At 38.0% G+C, this 22,128-nt stretch overlaps 1 pseudogene; it reads right to left on the bottom strand.

Annotated features, from left to right (window-relative positions):
• Nucleotides 1-4,315: 4,315 nt before the first annotated feature.
• Nucleotides 4,316-13,206, bottom strand: LOC136884073 (ATP synthase subunit s, mitochondrial pseudogene; annotated as a pseudogene).
• Nucleotides 13,207-22,128: the final 8,922 nt, after the last annotated feature.

The following is a 22,128-nucleotide window of genomic DNA, read 5'->3' as shown; positions in this document are numbered from 1 at the left end:
TGGGGGGGGGGGGGCAGACCATCCTCTTAATTGCTACTGCTGACTGGGGGTGTGCCTGAAAAGAGCTGCACCCCCTTGAGACAAGTTTGCTTTACCAATCTTATACTATTCATCATTGATAGATAGGAGACATAATAGGATAAATACAATGCCATATCAGCATCAGAAGAGGAGTGATGTAAAGAAGTGAAATCAGAGATAAGGCTGTTTGCAGATGATGTTATTCTGTACAGAGTAACAGGCTAAATAAGTTACAAGATTGTGAGCAACTGCAGGGTGACCTCGATAATGTTGTAAGGCAGTAGGCAATGGTATGATGATAAACGGGGTTAAAAGTCAGGTTATGAGTTTCACAAATAGGAAAAGTCCTCTCAGTTTTAATTACTGTGTTGATGGGGTGAAAGTTCCTTTTGGGGATCATCGTAAGTACCTAAGTGTTAATATAAGAAAAGACCTTCATTGGGGTAATCACATAAATATGATTGTTAATAAAGGGTAGAGATCTCTGCACATGGTTATGAGGGTATTTAGGGGTTGTAGTAAGGATGTAAAGGAGAGGGCATATAAGTCTCTGGTAAGACCCCAACTAGAGTATGGTTCCAGTGTATGGAACCCTCACCAGGATTACTTAACTCAAGAACTGGAAAAAATCCAAAGAAAAGCAGCTTGATTTGTTCTGGGTGGTTTCCGACAAAAGTGTAGCGTTACAAAAATGTTGCAAAGTTTGGGCTGGAAAGAAATGGGAGAAAGGAGACGAGCTGCTCGATTAAGTGGTATGAGAATAGTTACTTGTAAGTGGTATGTTCCGAGCTGTCAGTGGAGAGATGGCGTGGGAGGACATCAGTAGATGAATAAGTTTGAGTGGTGTCTTTAAAAGTAGGAAAGATCACAATATGAAGATAAAATTGGAATTCAAGAGGACAAATTGGGGCAAATATTCATTTATAGGAAGGGGAGTTAGGGATTGGAATAACTTACCAAGGGAAATGTTCAATAATTTTCTAATTTCTTTGCGATCATTTAAGAAAAGGCTAGGAAAACAACAGATAGGGAATCTGTCACCTGGGCGACTGCCCTAAATGCAGATCAGTAGTGATTGATTGATTGAATGGAGACAAGGACAAACATGAAAACACAAAAGGACAAGACCAATCTCCAAATCTTGATACACTACCATCTTTACATCTCTCTCTGCAATGAAATACTATCAGCACAGACCCTACAGTGTTGTTTATATGACATCATCTGTAGCATATTCTCTAATGCAGACCAGCTTCTTTTCTGGCCTATGGTCTACAAACAACCATCATAACAATATACTAAGGCTACCTCAGATTCTGCTACTAAGCGACGAGACAAGCGGATGGTTGCGGATTGTACGCTGTGTTACTGCACAGCTACTCAACTGTAACGTCTGCCATTGCCGAGTTCAACTCATCAGTTGGAGCTGGGATGTAGACACTTAGACATGGCGCGGCATCATTGTTTCTCCCGCCAAGTGGGAATTGCGCAGTGTCATTCGATTTTTACAAGCAGAAGGGAATAATGCAGCAGAGATTCATTGCAGAATGAGCCATGTTTATGGTGCAAACCACACACACACTGCTGCAGTAACCCAACAGCTTCTTGCTCAATTTCTTTGGGGAGTGTTCGATTATCCAGCGTACAGCCCAGACCTAGCGTCGAGTAATTTTCACCTTTTTTGACACCCAAAGGAAACTCTGGGAGGGCAGCGCTTCCACACCAAAGGAAGAGGTTCAAGATGTGCAGACCTATCTCAGTACACTTCTATGAAGGGGGTATTGTAAAACTTGTCCATCAGTATGACAGATGTATCGATCTTCACGGTGACTATGTGGAAAAGTAACTTAGATTGTACTCTGCTCCTGGTAATAAAACTATTATGTGATTCACACTTGTCTTTATTTTATGTCTCACCAGAGGTTTAACCCTTTATAGATCAGTGGCTGAATATTTAACCACCTGAATTTTCCCTGAGCTATCAAATTGTATTTTTTATTGGAAGAATATTATTTATAGCAGAGGTTGGTTGGATATAATTTTATGTGATAGTGGGTTTGTTTTTTCATAAAACCTTTTCAAATGAAGTTCAGAACCTGGTGGCCTAATATTTAGCCACTGTTCATTTGTACTGACAATAGGCTGGTGACTAAATATGTGCACTATTAGCTCCACATGGATTATTGAAAATGGTACTTACATGAATATAATATGGCAATCACACCAGAAACACTCGATAAACAGCAACAAACGGACAATATACACAACGTGTGATACTGCTAGGTATGCAAGAACACTGGTGTCTAAATATTTAGTCACTTTCATCCCAGATGGCAGAACAGTGCAGTGCAGGAAACGACATGCAGAACAGAAAGTGGCCAAATATTAAATCACTGAACGTCTGCAGACACCAGCAAATTCAATAAGGCTCAATATCAATAGCTTCTGTCTAGCATATTCGACTATATTGAAGTGTCTACATATTTACCCACTGTTTATGTATGCAAACTAAACATAAATTGTGAGCATTAAAGGGTTAAAATAATAGCCTGCATATTTGAAATCCAATACTTCTAAACTCATTATTTATTATACCAATATAAATGGTCCGTTATTGGACATTATTTATTCTCAGCCTGGGAAGCAGAAATATTTGTCCTCGTCTCCCTTTCTATCCCACCCTCTTCTGATACAGACCTTTCATAATGTATTCCTATTTTTTATTCACGACTTGACTTGTCACGTTTTTGTTCCTTTCTTTACTTATATTAATATGGTGGGTTCCTTTTAAACCTTTTGTATTTGTCCGATGTTCCCAGCCTTTTACCATCTGTATATATTCATCTTTATCTTTTTTTTTAAGATCAATCCCACTTCTTTTACATCCTTGTCTTCTCAGCCCTTAACAAGCTTGTTTTTGCTTCCCAGCTTTATCAGGAGGGCGAGCTTCACCACTCATTGAGGAGCCTTGAGAGACTTCAATCCTGACGTGGGATAAGAAGAAAGCCAGTTACGAGGTGTGATTTTTAAGTATGGGCCGTTTTGTTGTAGACACTAGTAGTTCGCGCGTGTTGTGTTCCGGCATGCCTCGGGAACAGTGGTGCTCAGTTGCAGCTCTGTTGCTAACCTGTACGGTTCTGTTCTGTGCTTACTCAAATGTTCAAGATTATCGACTCGCCCGCCCCGTGCGAGGTTTTGTCGGTGATACGGTTTTTAAAAGGTAGTACTAAATTCCCATGAAGGGAATTAGATATTTTTCCACCAATAGAGCATATCAAAAATCAGATCAAAAATTTGGAATTGCTAGGTGGGCATTAATTCCATTGTGGAGTTTTATCTCCCGTATGCAGTTATCAGACTGTGCCACATAAGAGGCTTCTGATAAGTTCACCTGCATACACCCCAGCATCAGTGGGTAGGGTCTGACACATCCCACTCTGACAAGTCTAGTGTCAGACCTAAGACGAAATGCTGGTTAATAGAGCAAACGCCTGAAAAGCCATACATCCAATTTTTGATCTGATACGGTTTTTGTCGGCAAGGAACCTGTCTGCTGGAAACATTACTGACAGATTTGCGAAGTGTACGGTGCTAATGCTATGAGTGAAGGCAAAGTGCGTAAGTGGGTACGAGACTTCAAAGATGGCCGTGACATTGTGATGTCCATGATGAGGCCCGCTCTGGTCGCCCATCTCTTGAAAATCGTCTTTCGTTGTGTAGTTATTTTCAAACGGCCCTTACTTAAAAAACACTCCTCGTAAATACAGGAAAATGGAAGAGACAAAAAGAGAAACAGAAATGTATGATTTGAAAGGAATTTTGTATGTAGTTTCTTGAATTGCATTTGTCCTAATCCATAACTGAATGGTCAGTATAGAGCTGTCCTCAAGGGCCCCTGGTTTGATTCCTGGTACTGCAAGCGATATAAGAATGGCAAGAGGGCTGGTATGTGGTTAAAGTGGTACATGCAACTTACGTCCATTGGGGGAATGCCTGAAAAGAGCTGCACCACCATGGGACGAGAACACAAGTTTACTTTAGCATAGCAGTCTTCACTTCAGGGGCTTGGGAATTTTAGCTGCATCTGATGAATTTCTCTCTCTGGCTTGGGGCTTCATATAAACACAACACACCCTACCCAGCAAGCTGGAAGGATTACATGATGATGATAAAAAACACAACGCACCACACCTCCACAGAAATATGCAATACGGTTGGCATCAGGAAGGACATCTGGCCGTACAACAGGCCCAAGTCTACATGTAGCAAAAGCAGTAGAAAAATATTCTTCAATTATCATTTTCTTTTGTATTTATTTCTAGAAATACAAATTTTCATACAGGCACATTATATTACTAACTTTATACAACACTGAACTTATAGCTTTACAGATAACAATCATTTCTTTACCACTGTATGTACAGTATAATTACAATACCTTAGATTATTATGCAATAAACGACTACTTTACCTCATATTAATCTTGAATAACATAATGCTATGTACACACATTCGACAAATAATAGGCAATGAAAAGGAACAATCAGGTGCAATTCTATAGTAGTTACCATTTCAGAAAGACCCTTGGCCTGGTGTGTGTCTCAGTAAATCACGTGACCTTCATCCAATAGCGTGCAAATAGAAACGCATCACCAGTCGGCTGTGGCGAGGGATGGAGGGCCGGCAACATCCCAGTCAGGAAATGAGTAAGACAGACAATGTCATCTTTTCTCTCTCTGCGCAGCCAAGGGACTTCCTTTCCAAGTGGTAACTGGTATAGTCATATATAGAAACCACAAGAACAATGTAAGTTCAGTGAGGAAAGAGGGAGAAATAGAAAACAAAAGAACAAGGACAATCTCCACATCTTCATTTGCTGCTGTCTACAGATAGATTAGTTCATCATCAACTCCAGTTCTTCTCAGCCTCCAAGTTCATTTTTGCCTCCCAGCTTTATCAGGGACCAATTTTACAGATCTTTATGAGTGTTAAAACCTGGCCTCTTGGCGAAGCTGGGAAGCAGAAACAAACTCGTCAGGGGCCGGGAAAAAATGGATGCAGAACTGGGATTGGTGAGGGGAGAGCCGATCAATCTGTAGATGTGGAGATTGTCCCTTGCTTGATGTGTTTTCTTCATATTTCTCACTCTCTGACCTCTCATTGTTCCTCTCTTTCAAATATGGCTAACACTGGACAAATATTATCACATAAGTGATGGTGCTACTCCTCTTACAAGCAATGTGTCTGGGAGGAGATGGCTTGGTATGTTAGACGAGTGACTAAAAGCAAACCACACTATAACATAAATAAGTGTGTTAATAAAATAATATTTCTGTATATATGTGGGTTGGAACTGTGTAGGCCTATAAGATTATCTACTACTATCTAAATAACTATTTATACAGTACAAAATGACTCTTCCTAGACATTGTGCTCACATCACAGATATAATGATTTTGTTGTGAAAAAAGAAGACATTCCATTAACTTCTGTTACATGTGCAATGAAGAAATATAAAAAATAAAGTTCCTAGAAGGAAACCATAATTTAATTTCATTAATTTTAAATGTTAAAGACATTTAAGCTCTTTAGGCTTTACCAATCGTGAAATTACCAGCGTTTTGGCCCAGTGTAGCAGTGGGCTCATCAGTTGGATTGCTACACCTTTCCAAGACGCTGGCGGCTAGTGCGCCATTGAGACATCACTGCAGTGACGATGCACTAGAGGAAGCATGTGCCTCCACTTGTATAAATGCCTGCCTTTCGCTTTGATATAAAAAATAAGGTTTCTGAAAGGAACGCCAGCATCTTCCAAAGGTGTAGCAATCCAACTGATGAGCTCACTGCTACACTGGGGCAAGACACTGGTAATTTCACAATTGGAAAAGCCTAAATGTTTTTAATGAAGAAATGTGTTTGAAATTCTAATACTGTTTAGATAAAGTAAATTCTTCCAAACATTTGAAAATAAAACACTAGTAAGAAAATGACAGACATGCTGGTATAGGATTTTATAGATGATGCAAGAAACAAACTATATCTCTTGAGATGTGTTCTCTGTTCTACGATAATGTACAATTTGGAGTATACCTAGCCATGCTATAAGATCTGTCCCTAGTTTACAGAGGTAGATAGAATATGCTAGGTTGGCACCCTTGCAATGGTATTTGCATCAAAGCGATATCATCATCTGAACTCCAGAACAGGAAAGGCTGAAGATCAATTGTTGTGCAGTCAACAGGGAATAGAGAGTGAAAGAGAACTGTGGCCAGATCACTTGAAGAAGTATGTTGCAGAAAGGGTGTCCGGATCCATGGCTAAATGGTTAGCTTGCTGGCCTTTGGTCACAGGAGTCCCAGGTTCAATTCCTGGCTGGCACGGGAGCTGGGTGTATGTGTCGTCTTCATCATCATTTCATCCTCATCACAACGTGCAGGTCGCCTACTAGTGTCAAATCAAAAGACCTGCACCTGACAAGCCGCACGTCCTCGGACACTCCCGCCACTAAAAGCCATACGCCATTTTATTTACAGAAAGGGTGGATATTTTGACTAATTTGTGTATAGTCAGTAATAAATAAAGAACACACATACACTTGTAGTTGTCATTTCTCTACACACTGCACTAGACCCTTTATATAAGGGACAGAACTTACAACATGTTCAGAACTTTGGTGTATTTATACAATGAGAGAACATTCTATACGAGGCTGAGAATTAGGTGTGCTAAAATCTTTCACACATTATGCCAAACATATGTCATTACTCATAAGTGAAAGTGGTCAGTAGCATCCCTAACTCCCAATTAGTTGGAAAGTGATTCAGTTGTTGCCTAATGAGCTTCTGAGCATTTTTAACCCTCTAATCATGATGTATGGAAGGACATTGCTGTTTGCTGATGATGTAGCATTGATAAGCAACAACATGGTACTGCTTCTGGAGGTACAGTATGTGAAAATAGCAAAAAGTGCTAGAAGACAACAGACTGAAAGTGAGCTGCTCACAAAGCAAACATCCTCACTGAAGATCCCATGGCTCCAACACCAGATATTTTGCCGGACTCCAAACCACTGCCAAAATGTTGCAGTTTTCAATATCTTTGTTTTGTGGTGGAAACATTGGATGGATGTGATGAGATGGAAATCGCAGGATCACTGTAGGCTGGCGGAAGTGGAAAGAAAATTCATCTGTGTTTTGTGATAAGATAATGCCATCGAAGCTTAAAGGAAGACCTTACATGACGGTGGTGAGACCTGCGCTGACTTTGAAACGTGGGACATTCTACGAACATCACAAGCACCGTCTAAATGCCATGGAGATAAAGATGCTTAGAATGTCATGCAGGAGTTTCCAAGAAGGGTCACATCCAAAATGAGGTGCATTAAAAGCATGTTACACGTGAAGGAGACCATCATGGAGAAGGTTCAGCATGAGCGGGTTAACATGGTTCGAGAAGGTGAACAAACAGAATGAGAGCTACGTAGTCCAAAAACCTTTGACCTTCAGCTACGTGGGGTATGAAGAAGAGGAAGGCCTAAGACTAGCTGGACCCAAGAGATGAAGCGAACTGCCACAAGAGTGAGCAGCTCACAATCAGCTGCTAACAACCAAGACATAATCAATGAAGTACATTGACTGCAAAGAAAGGAAGAAGTAATGATGTCTACAGAAGTTTTGTATTTTTGTGTTGGTAGTTTTGACGTAAATTAATTTTAAAGAATGATCCGTGTTGCACACGAGTTTAGTTTAGGGTTGCCATACGTCCTGGAAAACTGGGATTGTTCCGGATTAGAGTGGTATAAATAATGTCCTGTCCGGCTGACTAAAAGTCCCGGATTTTTAAAAAGTAATCCCTTTACTCCTCAAGGAAATACAATTTAAACGCCCGCCCAATCTCTTAAAACTTTGAGTAAATTGAATGGTTGAGACTCAAGAAGTATCCATTAAATTTTACCTTTTCGATCTTATCCATGAAGTAGTCAAAGTAAACTATTGAATTATCGCTTTTTTCTACATACTTCTGGTGTTACAGATTGTTTTCAATTAGAATACTGGAAAGAATCTTGTTCTATTCTATGTTCCAAGAAGAAGAATCTGTAGGAATCGATTAAATTCAGTGTGATATTCTGACTGAGTGAATATTTAACATTTTTAAACATGGCATCGAAACGGAAAATGAAATTTAAAGATGAATACGCCAAAGATTTTCCTTCAATAAAACGAGGTAGAAGTGAATATGAGGCGGAATGTAAACTATGCAAGTAAGTTTCTTTTATTTTTTTATATAAGAAATTGAACAAATGATTGATGAAAGAATTTCGTTTACGGTTTACCGTTTACCTGAAGTAAGATTTGGTAATTTAAAAATAATATTTTTCTTTACAGTTGCTATTTTTTGATTGCACATGGGGGAAAAGTGACATCAAAGATCAATACTAGCCTACATTTGAACTAATTTGCTAATATGTATTTGTCCCAGTTTTGTGGCAGACAATTATGGCAAACCTAGGTTAGTTGTTCAACTCATTCAGTTTAGTTATAGTAGTTCACAGAATATTTTTCCCAGACTCAATGAAGAAGAGTGAAACATGCGCAGACCAAGTACAAAAAGTCGACATGGAGATGTTGATAATCTAATAATTACCTTTAACTACTTTAGATGGGTTAAATGAAGAAAGCGACAGCAAAAGATATTATACAGAAGTATCACATTCCATAGAATAAAAAACTTTTTTTAGATGAGTTAAAAGAAAAAAGCACAATGGAAAATAATATACAGAACAATCACATTCCATAGAATGAAGTCACTTCTTTGCAGTGATGACCTCAACCAAGCTACATTGTAAAATGGTTAAACGCTATGTCTTCATTGCTTTTACATGGAAAAGAGATATGGACAATTAGTTGGCTACAGACATTTGAAATGAGGGTGTATAGAAGAATGCTTTGAACATCCTCAGTTAACAAGGTTTTAAATAACAAAGTCCTGCTATAAGTCATGAACTTTCAAGAACCGTGAAGTGTCAGAAAATGTCTTATCTCTGTCACTGATTGAGAGGAGAATAATGTCAAATGTACACTATGGATAACATTAAGGTCTGGACAAGAGTTCAATCAGCAGGATAGATTTTTAGAACTGTAGAAAAGATGCAAACTTGCCAAATTGGTAGCCAACATCAGGGCGAATTGATATGGTACACAGAAGAAAAAGGAGGGGGAGAAGAATGACATTAATGTCAACTATGGGACCTGAGGATCCAAGACAGCTGCTATAACTAAACTACAGTAAATGAATTGAACAGTAGCAAACTAATATGCAACATCGGTTGCTCTTTGGTTTAATTATGCTGAAGGTTTTGTATCCTTTACTAAAAAAAAAACCACCACCTTTTACTGCAGAATGGGATCATCAGGATCGATAAGTCACGATTAGAGGGTTACCATTCCACATCAGCTAACCCATATCCTGTATTCTGAGTTATGTTTCCTGAATTATCTCCCATTCCCAGCGAACGATACATGAAGTCATATTCTATTTATACGGAGTTCTCTTTCTTTACTGTCAACAGCAGATAAGAGTACAAGATCAAATCCCAACTAAACAAATTAGTAAGAGAATCCATGTGACATAACATTCTAACATTCTAAGTAACCTGACTAAATTTCATCTTAAGCTTAATGTTCTACCAATGAATTAAAAAACCTGAAGACAATTCAGGTGATTATATTTACTACTTTTTTAAAGTACAGAATCTATACATGCAAAGTGGTTTATAATGCCTCTGTCAGTTAACATTAGTATCATTGTCCGACTTGTTGGCTGAATGGTCAGCGTACTGGCCTTCGGTTCAGAGGGTCCCGGGTTCGATTCCCGGCCGGGTCGGGGATTTTAACCTTCATCGGTTAATTCCAATGGCTCGGAGGCTGGGTGTATGTGCTGTCCTCAACATCCCTGCAACTCACACACCACACATAACACGCACTTACCTACAAATGGCAGATGCCGCCCACCCTCATTGGAAGGTCTGCCTTACAAGGGCTGCACCCTGCTAGAAATAGCCACACAAAATTATTATTATATTAGTATCATTCTACAAAGGGAAAGAGAGGAAGAGGACTGCAGTACAATGCGGTACACATTCTTCAGTGGATGTACTCTGTTCAAAGAAAAGACTCGGGTGGAAGTATGCCTTGTTCTTTCCCGAGCGAACATTATCACAAAATGCTATTAATGAGTGTGCTTCCATGCGGGATAAATGTAGTGATACAGAGGGCGGGAAGTGCTATTATCACAAATGTTGGGAAGTGCTGTGTGGGGAAAAAAAAAAAGGAAAATATCTACTGGAATCTTTAGAAAATCTGATCGAGAGAGTGAGAATTAACTTGACTGGAGTCTGGGAAATAATAAAATAATTCAACTTGTGGTTTATTTTAGCTTCTTCCTTGAACACATTCCTTATTTCAAATTTGACAACTGAAAATAAGCTGGGATTTTTTTGAATGATGACAATTATTATGTAGGCACCTGTGCAAAAACCAGAGAGATGGATTTATTTAAAAGTAGTTTATCTCATTGTTCTAAGATTTTGATAAGTGAAGACAACGCTTGTTTCTTATTATACAAGATGAATCGCTACAATAGACCTCACCTTAAGCTACTTTTGACACTGTACCTCTCCAGAGAGAATGTATTCTGACAGCTGATTAAAAAAACGAGACACACCACTAGCAATCTGTGCTCTTAAAGCCAAACCAAATTTTTAGCACTAAGATAGATGTGCAAGGTTCGAGTTATCTGGTAGAAGCAGTGGATGTGCAAACTAAGTAAGTTACTGGTAATTAATTCAAAATATCGGCAGATAATTTCCAAAAAAAAAAAAAACATCACCCAATATGAAACATTACCCTATTGAATTGATTTAAGGCACACGATCACTAGAAGGCATGTGAATCTTATGACTGGTAAGTATTAACTGTTATTGCCGGGCTGAGTGGCTCAAATGGCTGAAGCACTGGCCTTCTGACCCCAACTTGGCATTTAAATCTAAGAATTTCATTTCTGTCCATATTGAACTGAGAATGGAAGATAGGAAACTTAAAAGGGTCCACCTTTTCAATACAAATAAATGTTATAGTTTATTTACAACATATATTTACACTTGGAACTAGTTTTGACGCTGTTTGGCGTCATCTTCAGCCAAAATGTGGGAAATAGGCTAGCATGTAGACATTTATATTACACAAGGTGTTACACCAGTGCGAATAAATGAGAGAACATGAAGACGCGAAGTACAATGTCAGTTTCAAAGTGGTCATGAAGGGTGAGTCAAAAGTGTATAAACATGAGATAACATAATCACTTAAACAATAAACATATAAACTGTAACAAAACCATGCGAAAGTACGAGATGATTGGCATTGGAAATTCAAATTATTTCAGACACTCTTCCATTGAATGTTGCCTGCCGCGAGTGTAGTACAAAACATCGGTTATATTTCAGTAAACACAATCTTCTCAAAAATGCACATAACATTATAAAATATTTGGGTTGAGATGAAATTTGGCAGTTAGGTTTTGAAATCACTTATTCAATAAGCGTCAATTCAAAAAACAGCTGTGACAATTCAAAAAACAGCTGTGAAGGGTTAGACAAGAATTGCACAAGCGTGAGTTTGGACTCGATAAATGCAAAAAGCACCTCGGCATCTCCGAAAACCGTAAAAGTAGTTAGTGGGACATAAAGCAAATAACATTACTGTTGTTATTATTATTATTATTATAACTACTATCGTTAACTTACTTCTAGAGAAAAAGTACATGGTCTACAATCACTACTGCCAGATGAAATATTTGAATTTAGTCAGCACCAGCTACATGCACATGGTTAAAGGAAGATACTGACAGAGGGTGGCCTCATTAAAAAAAATAATGTATTCACAATCCTCACATGTGAACTGTAAACCAAGCGCAGCAAATTAAGCTCCTGTGGGTTGAATACTGACACTTCCATTCAATGTCATTACCACATTAATGTTTGTAGGCCTATAGATCTTTTAAATACTGAAATACAATGCTTAGGCTAAAAGGACTGAAACCAGTATCACAGATCTATAACTGAACAAGCATTTTTGAATGAATTTTCTATTGCAGTGATGTTCAAATGCAGTCTTCTATGGAAAGTATAACTGTAAATCAATCATTTTATTACATTAACGCACCTCATTTAGTCATCTATGGAATATATTTTAATGGTCAAACTCACACATTTAAACATAATTGTGTTGGATGACCTTCAAAATAACTAAAGTAAAGAAGAATTTGGGTTAAAAATTAAGGATGTGCAATCTAACACTTTGCAAGACAAAGAATGAGTTGTCAAGACAGCAATTCACAGGAAGACAAAGCTAAATAATTAATTATTGACCCTATTAGAAAAATGCTATTAGTTTATGTTAGCTGAAAATCATTATTTCACATCCACTATTTTTTCTCAAGAGTTTCTTTCTTCTTTTCTGCTGCACCATCAACTTCAAACGGGTAATTGATATCACACTGTGGCAAGGATGTTTTCAGTATTTGAAGGCATTCTTGTGGGTTCTTGACCTCTGGTAGATCAAAAAGGTACAGTTTTCTAAGGTTACTGAGTGTCTGAAGAGAAATGACACCTTCATCTACTACATTTCCACAACTGCTCACTTGCAGGTCTTGTAATGATTCCTTGACGAGACTGAGCAGCTTCAGTGCTCTGGTCTCTATGTTAGCACAGCGATGAAATTTAATTTTTTTAATATGCTTACAGCCTGCAAAATGGGGAAATCCAACATACATAATTGATGACTCTGTAGCATCAACCTCTTCAATATATCGAGGTCCAGAGCTAACGTGTTTAATAGATGGGAGTTCATTATAATCTTCGGTGTAAGAATAATCGCCTACCCATTTGACAAACGCACCGTTCCGCATGAGCCATTCTGCGCAAGCTATGTCTGGCCCAACCTCTTTAATTCGAGACTCGTCAACTCTGTTCCATACGATATTTAACCAAGCCCAAAACCTCCTCCTGGGATAATAACTTACAGGCTGGACTCCTGGAAACTTCATCAGCAATTGAAACATCATTATATTCACAATATATTCACAGGCTAACCTATACGATATCCAAATACTGACTGGAGCGTGAAGAGATTTTCTAACCTCACAAACAAGTGTATAAAAATAGCCCACTACAGTACAGCTATACTCAACAGCGTGGACAAAGTACTCTTCCTTTTGGTAAGTGTACACAAGAGGTTTTCCTTTAGTATACGTTACAATTATCCATATTCACTCTTCACAACGGAATTAAAATATGTGCAAAATAAAGTTAAAACACCCGCCATTATTTCATGTTTATGTTGGTATCGTTACGTCTATTGCAAAGTGGTAAGGCGATTACTATGCGTGTACAATTCCTGCCAAATCTTCAACTTATCTTCCAGATTTTTCGTTCGAGATGGGCGATGTTTGTCTTCTTGTGAAACAGATCTGGTGGTTCCTGTTCAGGAAAAATGTTTAGGTTCCAAAATAACATTCCTGGGTTTGGAAGTGGGAAAATAGAAAATATCAAGAAACATCGTGTATGCTAATTCAAAAATTATTCCTCAATGCGAGTTTCATGGTTTGTTTACTTAGACGCGCTTTAGAGTAGTTTAGTCCAAACAAGATACTGTCCCCAATCAATCAAATCAATCAATCAATACTGATCTGCATTTAGGGCAGTCGCCCAGGTGGCAGATTCCCTATCTGTTGCTTTCCTAGCCTTTTCCGAAATGATTTCAAAGAAATTGGAAATTTATTGAACATCTCCCTTGGTAAGTTATTCCAATCCCTAACTCCCCTTCCTATAAATGAATATTTGCCCCAGTTTGTCCTCTTGAATTCCAACTTTATCTTCATATTGTGATCTTTCCTACTTTTATAGACGCCATTCAAACCTATTCGTCTACTAATGTCATTCCACGCCATCTCTCCGCTGACAGCTCGGAACATACCACTTAGTCGAGCAGCTCTTCTTCTTTCTCTCAGTTCTTCCCAACCCAAACATTGCAACATTTTTGTAACGCTACTCTTTTGTCGGAAATCACTCAGAACAAATCGAGCTGCTTTTCTTTGGATTTTTTCCAGTTCTTGAATCAGGTAATCCTGGTGAGGGTCCCATACACTGGAACCATACTCTAGTTGGGGTCTTACCAGAGACTTATATGCACTCTCCTTTACATCCTTTACATCCCCTTCAAATATGGTCTATAATGAATATTTCACTGTATGTGGCAAAGGGGTTGTAATCATTCTTTCGTTAAGGGTGATATGTTATATGTTGATTTCAACTCAGTCGTGTCTTCACGCAGAGAACCGGTTTGAACAGGTAGGGTCGACAGTGTATTGATTTTTCAATCGACCGGTCAGCTGTAGCAAATACAGTAAAATTAATACGCGACACTGAGCGAGATATCGAGTGACAGCTACTGGAGCTCAGTCTAGCGGATAGACCTGAACAGTACTGATTCTCTCATAAGAGCACGTGTATTTTTGTGTGAAGTTTTTGGTGTTATTTATGCGTTTTCAGTGAGTTGACAAAAATAAATAGTAGTGTGTGTCATTCCTTGATATCTCCTCTGAACATGAGGGGAAAGGTATGTGCTGTGTTTGGCTGCAGTAATTACGAAGTAGAGAAAAATGCGCGGTCGTTCTTCAGGTTCCCTCGTGACAAGAACATGTAAGTAATATTGTGTTTGCATATATATTCTTCCAGTGACAGAGCTTTTTATAGTACTTCATAATCTTCTGACCTGCTCGACCCATATTTTAACTGGCATAAAATGTAATACGCATATTTTATTGTACAGTGTAGCAGTTAACCTTCAATACCGATGTGTTGTAGGTGTGATCTGTGGGTTTTGAAATGTCACAGAAGTGATTTGGATAAGGTGTATAAGAAAGAAGGGACGTTACGCTTATATAAGAATTATAAGATCTGTTCAGATCATTTCCAGGCCAGCGCCTTTAAAAATCCTCGACTATACAGCCAAGGGTGTGTTATACTCTAATTGTACCGTACGTAAATATTCATCAAAGCATCACTATCGACAACATTTTCATACTTTTCTTTCTTTTATCCCTCTTCTCAGATTAAAGCCGGGATTTTATAGATTTTCTTTCTGTTCGTAGGCTTCATGTTAAGAGGAAAATTGTCCAGCTATTAAATGTTAATTCATTGCATCATACGTGTAAGGAATGTGCCGATATTTTATTGACAAATGTCTTAATGTGATGATACAATGTTTTAAAATGAGGAAAAAAGACAAATCCAACCGTAAGAGTTCAGGCAGGAATGCTAAAGCTAAAAAAGTGATGCATAAATAAAAGAACAAGCCATTTCACAGCAGTCCATTTCACACCTTGTTTATATGTCTAATTTCAGTCTTTTAATATTAACCTTTTAAATAATTCTTCATTCATTTATCCAGAATTGCTTTAGCAACTTCGAAGTTAATATCTCAATAACACTTTCTTTCTAGACGTAATTTATTTATCCATTTCCGTATATACATTTCCATTGATATTTGAATTTAGCGCGATTTGTTCAGGTCAAGTCACTAGGAGCGCCAACGTCGAATTGTCTCCCATTTTAGCAAGGCTAAATCCGTAAGTGCCGCGTATTATCTCTACTGTATTTGGCTGTAGTCATGTGACATGCTAGGAATTTCTCAAGGCTGCTCGAATTGATAGCGCGGGGCGAATGTTCTTGATATAGTACACTCTCAAACTATGAGAACCTATCAGATGAAGGTGCGATATCCAATTACGACGGGATATAAGGACACATTTCCCGGTGTAAATGCACAAATACCTGTGCTTCAGGAATAAACGCCCCTTCCTATTGCGACGTTCATCGAATACAGCAGACTTTTGAGGGTAAGTTACGTATCATTCTACGATAATTTCCACGTGGTCGTGTGTGTGGTCATATTCTAAAACTTTTGTGCCAGTTTCAGATCTCATCAAGACAAGAAAGAAGAGGACCTTTACATGCTAAATTCTCCTCACCAGGATGCCTCACCCATCTTCTGAAAGAGCGATCTACGAGAATCTGAAAATGGACTTTGCTGTCAACATATAGTGTTAAAATGTAGGCACTGTCTGACATGGAGGAGATAACGACTAGATGCAGATTGCCATGTTAGCAGATCATCATCTGAGCAGTTTCATTCATCGACGGCGAGATCCAATTTAATCAGAAATTTAAGTACCTTTTTATAATATTTTTCCTGTCCATTGTTGTAAAAATAGTACTAGCTTATTCATTGATGGTAGTATTCCTGTTAGATGAGAATTTTTGGCAATATTTCCATTCTTCTTTCCTATGGGCAATGGTAGTGTTGTTACATTGTGAGTGAATGATTTGTTGGACTCTATTAACGTAGTTAGTCAGTGAGAGTCTTCTGATATTGTTCTAAATGTCCCACCGAATGATTAGAAATACTATTTAAAAATCACAGACCTCTCCGATAAAATATAATTTTATGTGAGATTAATTTCAAATGTGTGAATTCGTGTGGGACAAAATTACGTCACATTTCACATGTTGAATTTCAGAGTATATTTCACCTTATACACGTCATTGGAATAATGCCAGGTAGTGTCATCAGACCCAGTGACGAATTCAGATTTTTGGTGAAGTTAATAGTCAGCAATAATAATAATAATAATAATAATAATAATAATAATAATAATAATAATAATAATAATAATAATAATAATGTTCAAGGTCGGGTTAAAATGAAATTTAATGGCCATGAGTGATAAATGTTATTTTCTATTATCGTGTTATGTTTGATGGGTGCTCGATTAGTGGATTACGAGCCTGGAACACGGCGGATCCTGAGGGATTAATTGTGTAATTTTATTTGGGAAGTATGTGTCTAGAGAACCATGTCTTCTGCGAATTTTGGAGCACGTGTTAAATAATGTGGATGAGATTTAGGAGTAATAATAATTTATCGCGACTCATGAACCACATGTCCGCTCGGCTCCATGGCTAAATGGTTAGCGTGCTGACCTTTGGTCACAGGGGTCCCGGGTTCGATTCCCGGCAGGGTCGGGAATTTTAACCCTAATGGGTTAATTTCGCTGGCACGGGGGCTGGGTGTATGTGTCGTCTTCATCATCATGTCATCCTCATCACGACTCGCAGGTCGCCTACGGGAGTCAAATCGAAAGACCTGCATCTGGCGAGCCGAACTTGTCCTCGGACACTCCCGGCACTAAAAGCCATACGCCATTTCATTTCAACCACATGTCCGATGATACTAATGTTTAACCAATATTTATGTGCGTGTTATTATTCGACCAATTCTTGTGAATATTGAATAGCTAATTTTCTCGATGATCAACGTTGTAATAACTCTGTTATTTTCTTTACAAGCGATTGCCCAAATTTAATTACCGTTCTGTCAGTGTCGTGTGCTACTATTTATCCGATACGGTCATCTGAATATTCCATGGGTAGGAGAATAACAATCCAGAACTTAAAATTCAAATTCCAGTATCCGATTGTAAAACATGTAAATAAAAATCGTGTATCATTTGTGTGATTGTGGAATGAGTGCAGTAGTTAGTAATATTTTTGTGTGATTTATTGAAACGTGGTTCTGACCTGGCCACGTGTTAATCATGTTGGGCCCAGGTTATTCCAGCGTTGTTTGTGATGACTCATTTTGAGCTGATTAACACCTTTAATAAATTTTACTTGAATTTTACGCAAAGTTGGCGTTAAGGTACCAGCGAAAAATGAATAAGTGCGTGTAATTTCAAAAATCGTATGAGCAAAGTAGAAAAAGTGTAAATATTGTAAAATTCATTTTCATGGCGTCGAGTAACATGGATTAATCAATATTATGTAATATATAAAGCAGTTTAGAAAGATTTTCGTGGAAATAATATTTCTTGTGTATTTAATTAATTTTGGTAAGGCCTTGAATAGACATGATTCAGTAAAATTACATAATGGAAATATTTCCAAGACTATAGTTCAGTTCAATTTACACCAGAAGGAAGAAATACTACTAATGGAATTCATCCACGATAAGAAAGAAAATGATGTAATATTTATGATAATATTTGCACAGTTTAATGATGTCATTATTAATTCATTTTCTTTATTAAATTAAAAAGTTTAAATTTTTTGTAAAGATAGACGTTATTGCAATAGCCTAGGATAGTTCATGAAGCCTGGAATAACTTACTGTTGTTAACTTTTTATTTTGCTGATAATCCGACCAGTGTTAGGAGGTCGTACCACAATAATTTTCTTTTTTTTTCAAGCCAGATGTGGGCTAATGGTTATTTATTTTATATTACAGTAAGATGCAAGCTTCGGTATGGTTGGAGAATGAAGGTGTAGTGTATCAGACAACTTTTGGAGAAGAATCTGAGCCAAAATCATCAATATTAATGTGTTAAATTTTGTTATTTTGTGTTATATGAAGCGATAGTTGTAATAAATGTCAAACGTGTTGTTTTAAATGTTTTTTAATTGTCGTCGGTCCTTGAGTCTTACCTGCCCTTTTAAAATACACAAAGCCTGACAGCGAACGGTCCACGTCTGGGACGCTCACTCTCCGGCTGAGCCGATCGGGAATAAAGGGGGCTATACAATGCAATGATTTCTTTACCCAGAAGGAACTATACGCAATAGGAGTAGTATTGCATGAAATCAGAGCGAATAGTTAGCTGATAACGTGATGATTAAAGAGATTTGTTGGGTGAAGCTGATTCTGTGGACCATTGAATTTGCAGTTTTTGGAATGCGTCTTTCACATAATTGCATTTCAAATCAAAATCAAAATCTCTTTATTTGCAAATGAGGTGTCTACCTCGGTGGCAAATGGTACACTAAAATACATTATTGTCAAGCACTAAATATTAAATTAACAAGAGAAGAAAATTTTCCTATAATACAATATTATACATTTACGCTAACAATGTTTTCTATTAAACACACAGCTCGTCCTTAATAAATTTATATTGTTTACAAAATTCTACTTATATCTCCTGTACTACTTACAAATATAGTCAACTGATATACAGTATGTGGAATTACTTCAAATGATACTATACAACTGGTATAAGATTAATATTTACATTGCACTTATTTATTTACTTTTTTACCCGTTTTGGATCCTAAGTAGCATAACGACCTGCTGCGTCTTAACCAGAGCCCCTTTTGCCACCACTTTTCAGAGTTACTGACGGGCCTTCGCAGCTACCGTAGCTGTCCCAGGGCCCTCGAAGTCCCCACTGTACTTCACCCCTACAGGCAGTCCCCTACTTTGGCTGTCCAAACTCCTTAGACCAGGGGATGGAATTAATTTATTCACACACATGTTTTTATTTACAATAACCTGCACTGGTCGAATGCCCTCTAACACTTCATTTATTTTCTCTGTTGCTGTTTATTCTCTTCTTGAATATCTGTACAGATTTTGGAAAAGGACCAATCTGACGGTATTTATACCTTTAAAATAATTATTAGGATATCTTCTAACAGCCCTAATTTATAAATTGCAATAGACAGTACAGTATAACACAAACGGCCGTAAACCGCAGTTTAAAAAAATAGTAGCTCACAATGGACCCGGTTAAACGCAGTTAGAATTAAAATGAACAACGATTAATGACCAGTGTCAAGTAAACTTACCGCGGATTCGCTGTCTGTCGAACTGCTGTCTGAGACGCCCACAGTATTTCAAACCCCCCCAGGAATGGGCTGCCTGTTGGTCCGCGGGTTGTGTTGGATAATTCAACCAGCCCTACTGAACTGTAGGGTCCCCCTATCCGCCACCCGGGGACGCGCCCTCTAGGGGTTAACAGGCTCCCCCGACTGGAGAGAACATGGCCTCAAACTTCTCAGTTGACGGTAATTTTTAGTTTACGTTACGTTACGTTACGTTTGCTTTGTGAATGGGGCCTAATTAACAGCTGCAGTTCTATGCGGAAATAGAAAGACATAATGAGAGGATTAAAGGCCAATTTACTGAACCCTTGGGCCATAATGAGGGATACCTACCTTCCTTACCTACCAGAAAATTTTCATGGGATCTGTCTCTTGGGTCGTTTCGGGTTCTCCGTCACTTGCTGAGGTAAAAGGTAGGGTTCAGTAATCCTAATCTATCTACTCAAATGAAAGGTCTATTCATAAAATATTTGTAGTTTATTTTGGAAATATTTACTGAAGAAAATAATAAATTAAAAACTCAATATAATTTGGACTCTATCTTGTCCACTTGATGACACCACAATACTTTAACACAGAGGAGCAGAATACTGGTTTTGAGCCTTTGACTTAACTGTCTGATGGGCATCCTTATTAGAAACCATTGTCTCATATTTAATAAAGAAAAGAAAGTCTGGAGGTCCTTAAATTCGGCTTCCATGCGAGACTGCATGTACCATCTTAATGATTCTTTACGGTCCAGCCCTCGTAACACGACCTCTGGACTCTGGGTATAATTAAGACAGTCCAATCGGTGTGTGCCACACAATGGTTGTATGTCATGGACCCTTATTTGAATCGATGTGACCTGCGACTATGTCATGGACTGACATCTAAACTTCTAAGTTATTTTAAAGCCATTGTGGATGATGACCGCAAGAAAATGATGCTACAGTGGCATATGCCCCTAATCTAGGTCACCGAGGTTGATGACTCCATGACCATCCAAGTTTCTAAGCTGAAGGCTAAACACAATTAAATTATATCGGTTGATGACCAAAGTTTCCACTTTGCTAACCCCAGCACATTTAATGCTCAATCAAAGTCAAATAATACAACAACGATAACGTTCGCAATACTTTGTGGCAGAAAATCCATTACCTTCGGATAATTCCCCTTAATCGTTACGTTAACATTTGAATATTCCCAGAAAAATAAAATAAGATTTCCAGAATGCATCTTCAAGTTATTCACTTGGTTTAAAGTTTCCACTTAATTTAATAATTAAATGATTTAATGAATCTTAATAAACAACAAATTCTCTCTCCGTGGACGATTGGTTTCTTTCACAAGTCCCTACTCAAATACTGACGTAATTAAGTTTAATTCATTTGATGTTTTTCATCTGTTGTTATCGTGCAGCTGGAAAAAATTTACATCATTTATTTCCAGTATTATCTCTTGTTTCATGACATCACACTTTAAATCTAATCTAATACTAACCATTATTTATACTTGGATAACCCTAATAATTAAGTACAAAACCATATGTAACTCGCCGTACAATGTAAGCCGATTACGATGTCATATATCATCATGGCATTTCCCCGAAACTTTGTGCATCCCTTAAAAATATATCAATCATCAGTACCATCACTCTATATTTTGGGCAACCCCGAAATTTGCTTACCTCACTCATTATACTCTAACTTCGTGGTTTCAAATATACATTACGATCTCAGTTAAACTAATTCACAGTATCTAATAACCTGCACGTTATTCCCGCATGAAATTTTCAACTAGTTCACGCAATTAATGATCTCCGTTGCCAAGAAGTGCAATCTCATTTCAACACGTAGCGAGCAGCGCAACCCCGTTATTCGATTGTCCCTCTCTCGATCAGCTGGCGACATTTAAAAGACACGGCCCTCCTGGTTGTCAGCTTTGATATTAAACACGCCTTTCGTCGCGCTTGACTTGCCTCTAAGAATGAAACCTTCGACTTCGCAAATAGAAGTAAAATACGATATTCCTGTCGAAGCAGATATGCCCATATATTTAAGTTTTAAATGTCCTACAATATTTGTACACGTCGCAAATTAATACCTGCGTGGATTCTCTCGCTCTTTTCCGTCCCAAACATTATGCAAAGTCTTCCTCGGGCCCGCACAAAAGTCCCAGGTTCACTACAGGCTTCCAATCAACTGATTCACAAATCCTATCTCAACTCGTACGACAGATCTAACCTCTTGTCTCAAACACGACGATTCGCACTGGCAAAAGAACTGGAAGAATAATACTTAGAATCCACGACGCATAAATACGCACAAATAATTTAATAATGAACAACTTAG

Source organism: Anabrus simplex, chromosome 12 (assembly GCF_040414725.1).
Source record: "Anabrus simplex isolate iqAnaSimp1 chromosome 12, ASM4041472v1, whole genome shotgun sequence".
NCBI lineage: Eukaryota > Metazoa > Arthropoda > Insecta > Orthoptera > Tettigoniidae > Anabrus > Anabrus simplex.
This window is presented reverse-complemented; position numbering and strand designations above follow the sequence as displayed.